The sequence below is a fragment of the Myotis yumanensis genome, unplaced genomic scaffold (genome assembly GCF_028538775.1).
Source record: "Myotis yumanensis isolate MYYU_CA2020_CCGP unplaced genomic scaffold, mMyoYum1.0.hap1 SCAF_1, whole genome shotgun sequence".
Taxonomy (NCBI): domain Eukaryota; kingdom Metazoa; phylum Chordata; class Mammalia; order Chiroptera; family Vespertilionidae; genus Myotis; species Myotis yumanensis.
The window spans coordinates 139,966,670-139,974,879 of NW_027223752.1; positions in this window are offsets into that span (position 1 = coordinate 139,966,670).

Sequence of the window (8,210 nt, forward strand, 5' to 3'; positions counted from 1 at the left end):
TTTGAGAGAGAGGGAGAGAGAGAGAGAGAGAGAGAGAGAGAGAGACCACATTCCCATAACTTTTATTACAGTACTAGAGGCCCGGTGCACAAAATTCATGCACTGGAGGGTGGGGGGGTCTCTCAGCCCGGCCTACACCCTCTCCAATCTGGGACCCCTTGGGGGATGTCTGAGTCCCAGTTTAGGCCCAATCCCTGTGGCAATCCGGGACTGCTGGCTCCTAACCACTCACCTGCCTGCCTGCCTGATTGCCCCTAACCACTCTGCCTGCTGGCCTGCTCGCCCCCAACTTTCCCCCCCGCAAGCCTTATCACTCCCAACTGCCCCCCTGCCAGTCTGCTCACCCTCAACTGCCCCCCCTGCTGGCCTGTTCGCCCCCAACTGCCCCCCATCAGCCTGATCACCCCCAACTGACCCCCCCTGACAGCCTGCTCACCCAAAATGCCCCCCCTGCTGGCATGCTAACCCCCAACTGCCAACCCCCAATGACCTAATCACCCCCAACGGCCCCCCCACCAGCCTGATCACCCCCAACTGCCCTCCCCTCTTGGCCTCTAACCGCCTCTACCTTGGCCCCACCACCATGGCTTTGTCCAGAAGAATGTCTGGAAGGTCTCCCAGTCTAATTAGCATATTACCCTTTTATTAGTATAGATAGAGGCCTGGTGCATGGGTGGGGGCTGGCTGGTTTGCCCTGAAGGGTGTCCTGGATCAGGGTGGGGGTCCCCTTGGGGGGCAGGGCAGCCTGGGCAAGGGGCCTGTGGTGGTTTGAAGGCCAGCCATGCCCCCATTTGGGTGGGAGTCCCCACTGGGGACGGTGCTGGCCTGGGTGAGGGTCTGGGGCAGTTTTCAGGCCAGCCCTGGGTGAGGGTTCCCGCTGGAGGGGCATGGCCAGCCTGGGTGAAGGACTGAAGGCCGTTTGCAGGCCCATCCCTTGGCGGCCAGCCCAGGTGACCCAAACCTCCCACTTGCTCTGGCCTGCTTGTGGCCAGTGCCCACAGGCCCCTCCTTTGGCAGCCGGCCCTGGCTGGCGGGAAGCTTGGCTTCCTCCATCACTGGGGGTGACCCAAGCCTCCCGCCCGCTTTGGCTGGCTCTGTGGCTGCTGCCATCTTTGTCCCACTAATTTGCATATTCCCTCCTGATTGGCTATGGGGCATCATGGTGGTACAGTCAATTTACATATTTGTCTATTATTAGTGTAGATATTGTTATAATTATTGTTTTGTTATGAGTTATTGTGGTTAATCTCTTACTGTGCTAAATATATAAACATTATCATAGATGTGTATGTATAGGAAAAAAACATAGTATATATAGGGTTTGCTACTATCTTTGGTTTCAGACATCCGCTGGGGGTCTGGGAATGTATTCCCTGCAAACAACTGGGTGGACTATGGTGTGGTCATGATAACTCAGTAATACAAGGTAGTTCGGGGAATCCTAGAAACCAAAAGCAGCTGCCATTAGACTATAGGGAGCTTTCAAGCAGAAATATGATGGGAACACAGCTGAGAAGCTGTGCAACAGACAGATCTACTGGGTAGGCAGTGATAAGGACTGTGGTAGTCGTAATGTTTTGTCTGATTTGTTTTGTCTTAAATATCTAAATCATCATGCATCTGAGAGGAGATGTTACAGAAAGCCACCAACAGAGCCAGACCCTGGCAAGAGCAGCCGATATTTCAGAATCTGGCTCTAGGAAGAATTAGCTGAAGTAGGCATGAACAAACACCAAGTGAAAGTGCACTCAGTCCCACTCCTATGTGAGTGTAACCCCAGAGCAACTCACCTCAAATATGAGGAATATGTCCTGTGAATAAATACTGTGTCGCCTGGGGTTTTGTATGTGAACAGGCATATCAGCTTCTCCATAATACATGCAATCTCTCAGGGATAGTCTTAAGCTATGTAAAATTAGATAGAATTTCAAGCCATAATCCTAAAAATAAATTGTGGAGATAGTTTAGGTTTGTAATAGGGTGGCGGTGGTGGGGGAAACAATTAACCAGGTGTAGGTAGTTGTAATGTTCAATATAAGTAATTGTATATGTTAATGTTTCCCATTGAACATAGTTGTAACAATTTATAAGTTAATTAATTATTCTATTTTTGGCTTGGGAAAGTGGAAGAAGTAAACTTGGTCCCACTTAGATCAGGATTTGTTTTTTATTTTTATTTTTCATTTCCTTTTCCCAATATAGCTCCAAATACAAGTGGTCCTCCTTTCACTCATCGATGCCACCAAGGTTCTATGTTTTCATTCAGGCCCTTCTGACTCGCAGCAGACAGAAAGCCTCTGAGTGTGAGCCACTCCACAGAGGGCAATCTTTCGGGGGCAGGAGGGTAGCCTTTTATCACCTGCTGCTACCTTGTTTGGACCATTCTAGAAAGCCAGCAACTTCACAGGGGCTGGGAAAGCAGCCAAATTGTTTATTTTATTAGCAATGTCTGTGAATTTTTGGTAAGTTTTCATGAAGAAATGGCTAAGTTAGAAGGTTACCTTTCTATTATCCAATAGCTGCCATCATGTATTTATATTTATTATCTATCTATCTATCTATCTATCTATTTCTGAGATTTCGTTTACATTTCCTCTTAAGGATTTATTTGTTTTTGTGGGTAAGCAGAAAGTCTTAATAGCCAGATAATGAGAGCCAGATAAGGACAATCCATGATGGTTTTCCTTTGTTGAAAGCCGCAGAACATGACGTTGGCATTCCAGGGCATATGGACATTTGTTCTAGAATTACACGAACCACTGATTGGTCCCCTCTGCCCGTTTCACCCAGGACTGAGTGTGGCATCCATATGGTCTTTTTTTATGGCCTTGAACAGAAAAGAGAAAAAAAAATAGGAACTAATTAAAAGGAATTTTAGGAGAAGTGTGATGGTTCTCAGAAAAATCATGCATTAGGTCTAAACTACATAATTAACTTTTTTTCAGAAATTCAGAACAAGCAGAGAAAGCTCTAATCTGGTGTTTTATCTACTGTTTGACTGACTTCATTAGAATGAATTCTCTGGATAAGTCGCTTCTATTATCTTTTCATTAATGTGCTCAATTTTTAATTCAATTTAATTTAATTTAAAACACGCAAGAAGGGAAATGGATTTGCTGTCCATTTCCTCTTCCTCTAGTCCCTCCCATCTCCCATCTCTGAAAGATCTCATTCATGACATTTACATCATCTTTCTTCAGCCTCTGATCTAAGCGTGTCACCACTCTGTCCAGAAACAATACCTTTCTCATTGTCCACATGAACGAAAGTACAATCACTTAAGCGTGGGATGTCAGGTGCTGCACAACTTGCTAAAGGCCTCTTTAACTTCCCAGCCTTCATTTTCACAAATGATCACCTATTTACTCCATTGTCCTGTTATCAATGAATCATGCCTGAAACTGCAGTCATGTCCCATTTTCCTCTTGCCTTCCCTCTACCCTTTCAACCTACCCCCTTCCTCTCTTCTCCCCTAATCTCCATACGTATCCCTCTTTCAAGGACCTACTCCGAAGCCACTCTCTTCATCCCTCCTCCCCAGAGCTCCCTGCGACTGCGTCCCCTCCCCGCTCCTGCTGCATCTTCTTCCCAAACACGGTGTGTTCCACTTCCCTTACAGCCCTCACCTTCCTGTGCTTTGTCAGAGGCCCTTGTCCTTCCTCCTATTATTGAGAGGAATACCTGGTCTTTTCATCTGTGGTCTCCCCGCCCCCCCCCCCCGCCCCCCTCACTCTCACCCAGAGGCACTGAAGACATGTTTACTAGGAGCTAAATACAAGTTTCTTGATTGAATTGTTGAATTGGGAATAAACAGCATCATTAAAAAAAAAAAAAAACCACTCTTAAAGATATAAGACATCTAGATGTAGTGAACAAGTCTCTGTTGGAAGATAGACATTTCCAAGGACTGAACACTCTTTACGCTGCCTCACATGTTAGGTTAAGACCAGATTAGCATAGATTCCTCATAAAAGAAGTAAAGATGAGAACAGAGAAAGAGTCTGTATAAGAGACGGAGTTTGAAATGTATTAGAGACTTAGATGTCATGCCTAGTATGTGTTTACTAAGCAGGAAGGGATGCCTGGAGACTCGATATTTAGGACCAGTTCCAATAGTCTGAAAATACTATTAGATTTGTCTAACCACTGCCTTTTCCAAACGCCTTACACCATGTGTGTGGTGGGGAGCAGAAATTCGCCTGTGATTACTGAAGGGGAATGTGAGTTCTTCAGAGACTTGTGCCCAAGAAGATGGCCATGTGAATTTTCTACACCAGGGGTTCTCAACCTGTGGGTCGCAACCCCTTTGGGGGTTGAACGACCCTTTCACAGGGGTCACCTAAGACCATCGGAAAAGACATGTTTTTGATGGTCTTAGGAACCAAGACACCGCTCCTCTATCTATCTCCAGGCGGGTCCGCCCACATGCAGATACACCCACATACCAGTACCCGGCATATTAAAGGGTCGTGGCATTAGGAAGGTTCAGAACCACTGTATATGCCACAGTGGATCTCTGAGGGCGTTGTTCCTCCATTTCTTTAAGGTTTGAGGAAAAGTATTCTGTCTATACCCTATTTACTCTCAAGAAATGGAGACAATATATTTTTTCCTAAAATACAGAATGATTATATTAATTCTTTTAAACTTCCCCTATTCCCAAAGAAGTGGTTGAAGTTTTTTACAAGGAAAAAAAAGACATACAAAATAGTTCCCTTTAAAATAAAAATAAGAGAACTACATATGTGACTGAAAGAAAAGCTAGAGACAAGGGTAAAAGAACTGCAGCAGAAATGTTCCACCAAGGATGGGAGCTGCCATATAGAAAATAAAGTGCTTTTTTGTTCCCCCAACAGCCAAGGATGCCTTTATCTCATATCAGCAGCTAGGTTTCTGGCACAGAGCTCCTAAACCCTTGGAATTTCCCAAGTGGTGGGAGCAATTGAGAAAGAAAGAAAGAAAGAAAGAAAGAAAGAAAGAAAGAAAGAAAGAAAGAAAGGAAAGAAAGAAGGGAGGGAGGGAGGGAAGGAGGGAGGGAGGGAGGGAGGGAGGGAGGGAGGGAGGGAGGGAGGGAGGGAAGGAAGGAAGGAAGGAAGGAAGGAAGGAAGGAAGGAAGGAAGGAAGGAAGGGAAAAAAAGGGAAAGAAAGAAGGAAAGAAAGGGAGAGATATGTCACCCTGGCTGATTTGGCTCAGTTGGTTGAACAACCCTTTCACAGGGGTCGCCTAAATACATCCTGCATATCAGATATTTACATTACGATTCATAACAGCAGCAAAATTACAGTTATGAAGTAGCAACAAAAATAATTTTATGGTTGGGGTCACCACAACATGAGGAACTGTATTAAAGGGTCGTGGCATTAGGAAGGTTGAGAACCACTGGCTATATACTATTTGATAACAATATTCACAAACATCAGAAACTACTCATATAAAAAAATTAACAACTATCTGTGCCCCTGTAAATTTCAAGCACTGATTTACTTACTGTAAACATAAAAATCGCTTTTCTCCCTTCACATTTAATTGGTTACTTGTAAGTCAGAGTACTTATTTCAACTCCAGTAACTCCTTCATTTAGCCTATAGTAGGTCATTGGATATTTACTCACAATCTCTAAAATATAGACAAGTATATGCATGGTGAAAGAATCCAGTACTCCTAGACAATCAATAAATTTTCTGAAGATCTTAAGTATTCAGTAGAGAATAAATTTTAATGATTTTCAACTCATTTTAGATCCACACACCAGTACAGCAAGAAGTATTGTGCAATGCAAATGAACTTGAAGTGGGTTCAGTGGATGGTAATACATCCCTGAGATGGGTACATTAACACTGGGGATCAGAAACCATTCAAAAGCTAACACTCTCCCACCAGCAAAAAATAAAAGGCAAACTGCTTTTACAAAGTGACCAACAGGACATAATACAAAAGTGGAAAAATGAATATTCCTTCAGGACACAAAAGGGAGTGGAGCCAGGGAGATAAAAATGCAAGAATAGAAATAGGGGGTTTAAACTAGGAAAGGAGAGTCTGAATGAGAGAAAAACGACTTGCTGATGTTCTTCCTCTGAGGGCTGCTCCATACCAGCTTTCTTAGAGTAACTCAAGTTTCGAGTAGGGCAGCACAGTGAAGCTTGTAGTTTAAATTTCATCATGGTCACGGAAAGACTTTGAAGCAATGTGAGTGTACTGAAAGAATTGGAATTCCTTTGAAACAACAATTACAGTATTTACCAGGTGCTGTTGAAAATAAGCAATAGGGAGGAATGTGAAGATGCCAGAAAATTCACCATACAGGTGCCGGCCTTTCCTTTGACCAACTCAGACTCTATTGCAGTGGTTCTCAACCTTCCTAATACCATGACCCTTTAATACAGTTCCTCATGTTGTGGTGACCCCCAACCATAAAATTATTTTCATTGCTACTTCATAACTGTAATTTTGCTACTGTTATGAATCGTCATGTAAATATCTGATATGCAGGATGTATTTTCGTTGTTACAAATTGAACATAATTAAAGCATAGTGATTAATCACAAAAACAGTATGTAATTATATATGTGTTTTCCAATGGTCTTAGGCAACCCCTGTGAAAGAGTTGTTCGACCCCCAAAGGGGTCACAACCCACAGGTTGAGAACCTCTGCTCTATTGGTACCCTAGGCCCCTTGCTCTGGTGGCATGATAAACCGTGGTCCTTCACAGTCATCAGAGCTTGAGGGATGTGTGTGTGTGAATGGAGAGCTGGGAGCGGGGCAATTCCAAATTAAAATCTCCACTGTTTGCTGGCCTGAAGATTCATGTTTGCTGCCATGCACTCAGTGTACTCCCCCTTGTATTGTTTCCTGATTATTAATTGTGGAATCATTAGTGATTTAATTTTTAACCACAAATGAAATTATTTTAATGATCCATTTGTGTACCATTTTTTAAAATTTATAGTAGGAGAGAGTTCCTTCTGCACTGAGTTCTCTGCAGTGAAGTGGCCTCTTTATGGCAGAGAGCATATATTAAGGGGCTCTGAAGCCTGCGTGGAAGTTAGCTGCGATCAGAGAGCTCAGTGCTGTGGGATGGCTGGGCTCTCTGTACACCGACTTAAATAAGATGTACAAGATTGAATTTGGAAAACTCTTTTGGGGGGAACTATTCATGAAAGTGGAAATTTATAGGATTTGACATAAATTGTGGGCTTTTTCAAGATGTCATTATAGCTGACCTTGACAATAAGAACTACTTAAAGCAAATGAGATTGGACCTTAGGTTAAAGGGCTATTTAATTCCTTTGTTTTGTGTAGTTTTTTTTCATAGCAATCATGCAGCAAAAGAATCAAAATATTTATTAACGTTGTGAGGTTAAGGGGCAAAGAATCCAATGAAACCAGCCTCCTGTCCATTCTGGAATGATTCCGTTTTGCATAGACAAGTTTCTATTAAGGGGCTAGATGTATTTTTAACAGAACATACCTTATCCTTTTTTAACATCTCCCATAGCATCTATACCAGAACCTGGGCACCAAACAAGTCCTCAATGTTTGTCAAAATACTTAAGGGAAACAATCAAATTTGCTGCTTTCGCACTAGTAAACGTAAAGATCAAAGTATATGCAATGCTTAATGTGCAATGGAAGGTTTTGGATAACAGATACACTGTTATCCAGAGCAGTGAACTCTGACTGAGGTGGCAACCCCACCCACAATGACTCTTTTTTCTCTGGATCATTGGGAAGACACCGGGGAGACATCCTGTGGCCATTTTATCCTCTTGGACCCTAATGCCATCTCTGTACCAGGCACATTTGAGACCCTTGTTTCAAAACGGGCCATTCAGATTCTTTTCCATGCTTTACGTGGACATGTAGAATAGAAAGATGTGGAAATTCACGGCTCCACAGAGGAAAGTCCCAGAAAAGCCAACATCCTTAGAATTGCTCATGGTTCTTTCAACTGTCCTTCTGATCATGTTGAGATATTTTATATCTCCAAGAAGGCCCAGCCCAACCTTGCTACACACTCCCTCCCCCGTGTTTTTTAAACTTATTCTACCTAGAGTGGGTTTATGTTGCTTACCGCTGAGAAAACCTTAATCAGTACAGCCTGGTTGGAGCTTCAAGGAATGGTTACGCTCTCTCCTCCACCAGCCCTCTCTATGATGGTGGAAATGTCCTGTCCTTGTGCTGCCCAATAAGGCAGCCACTAGTCACATG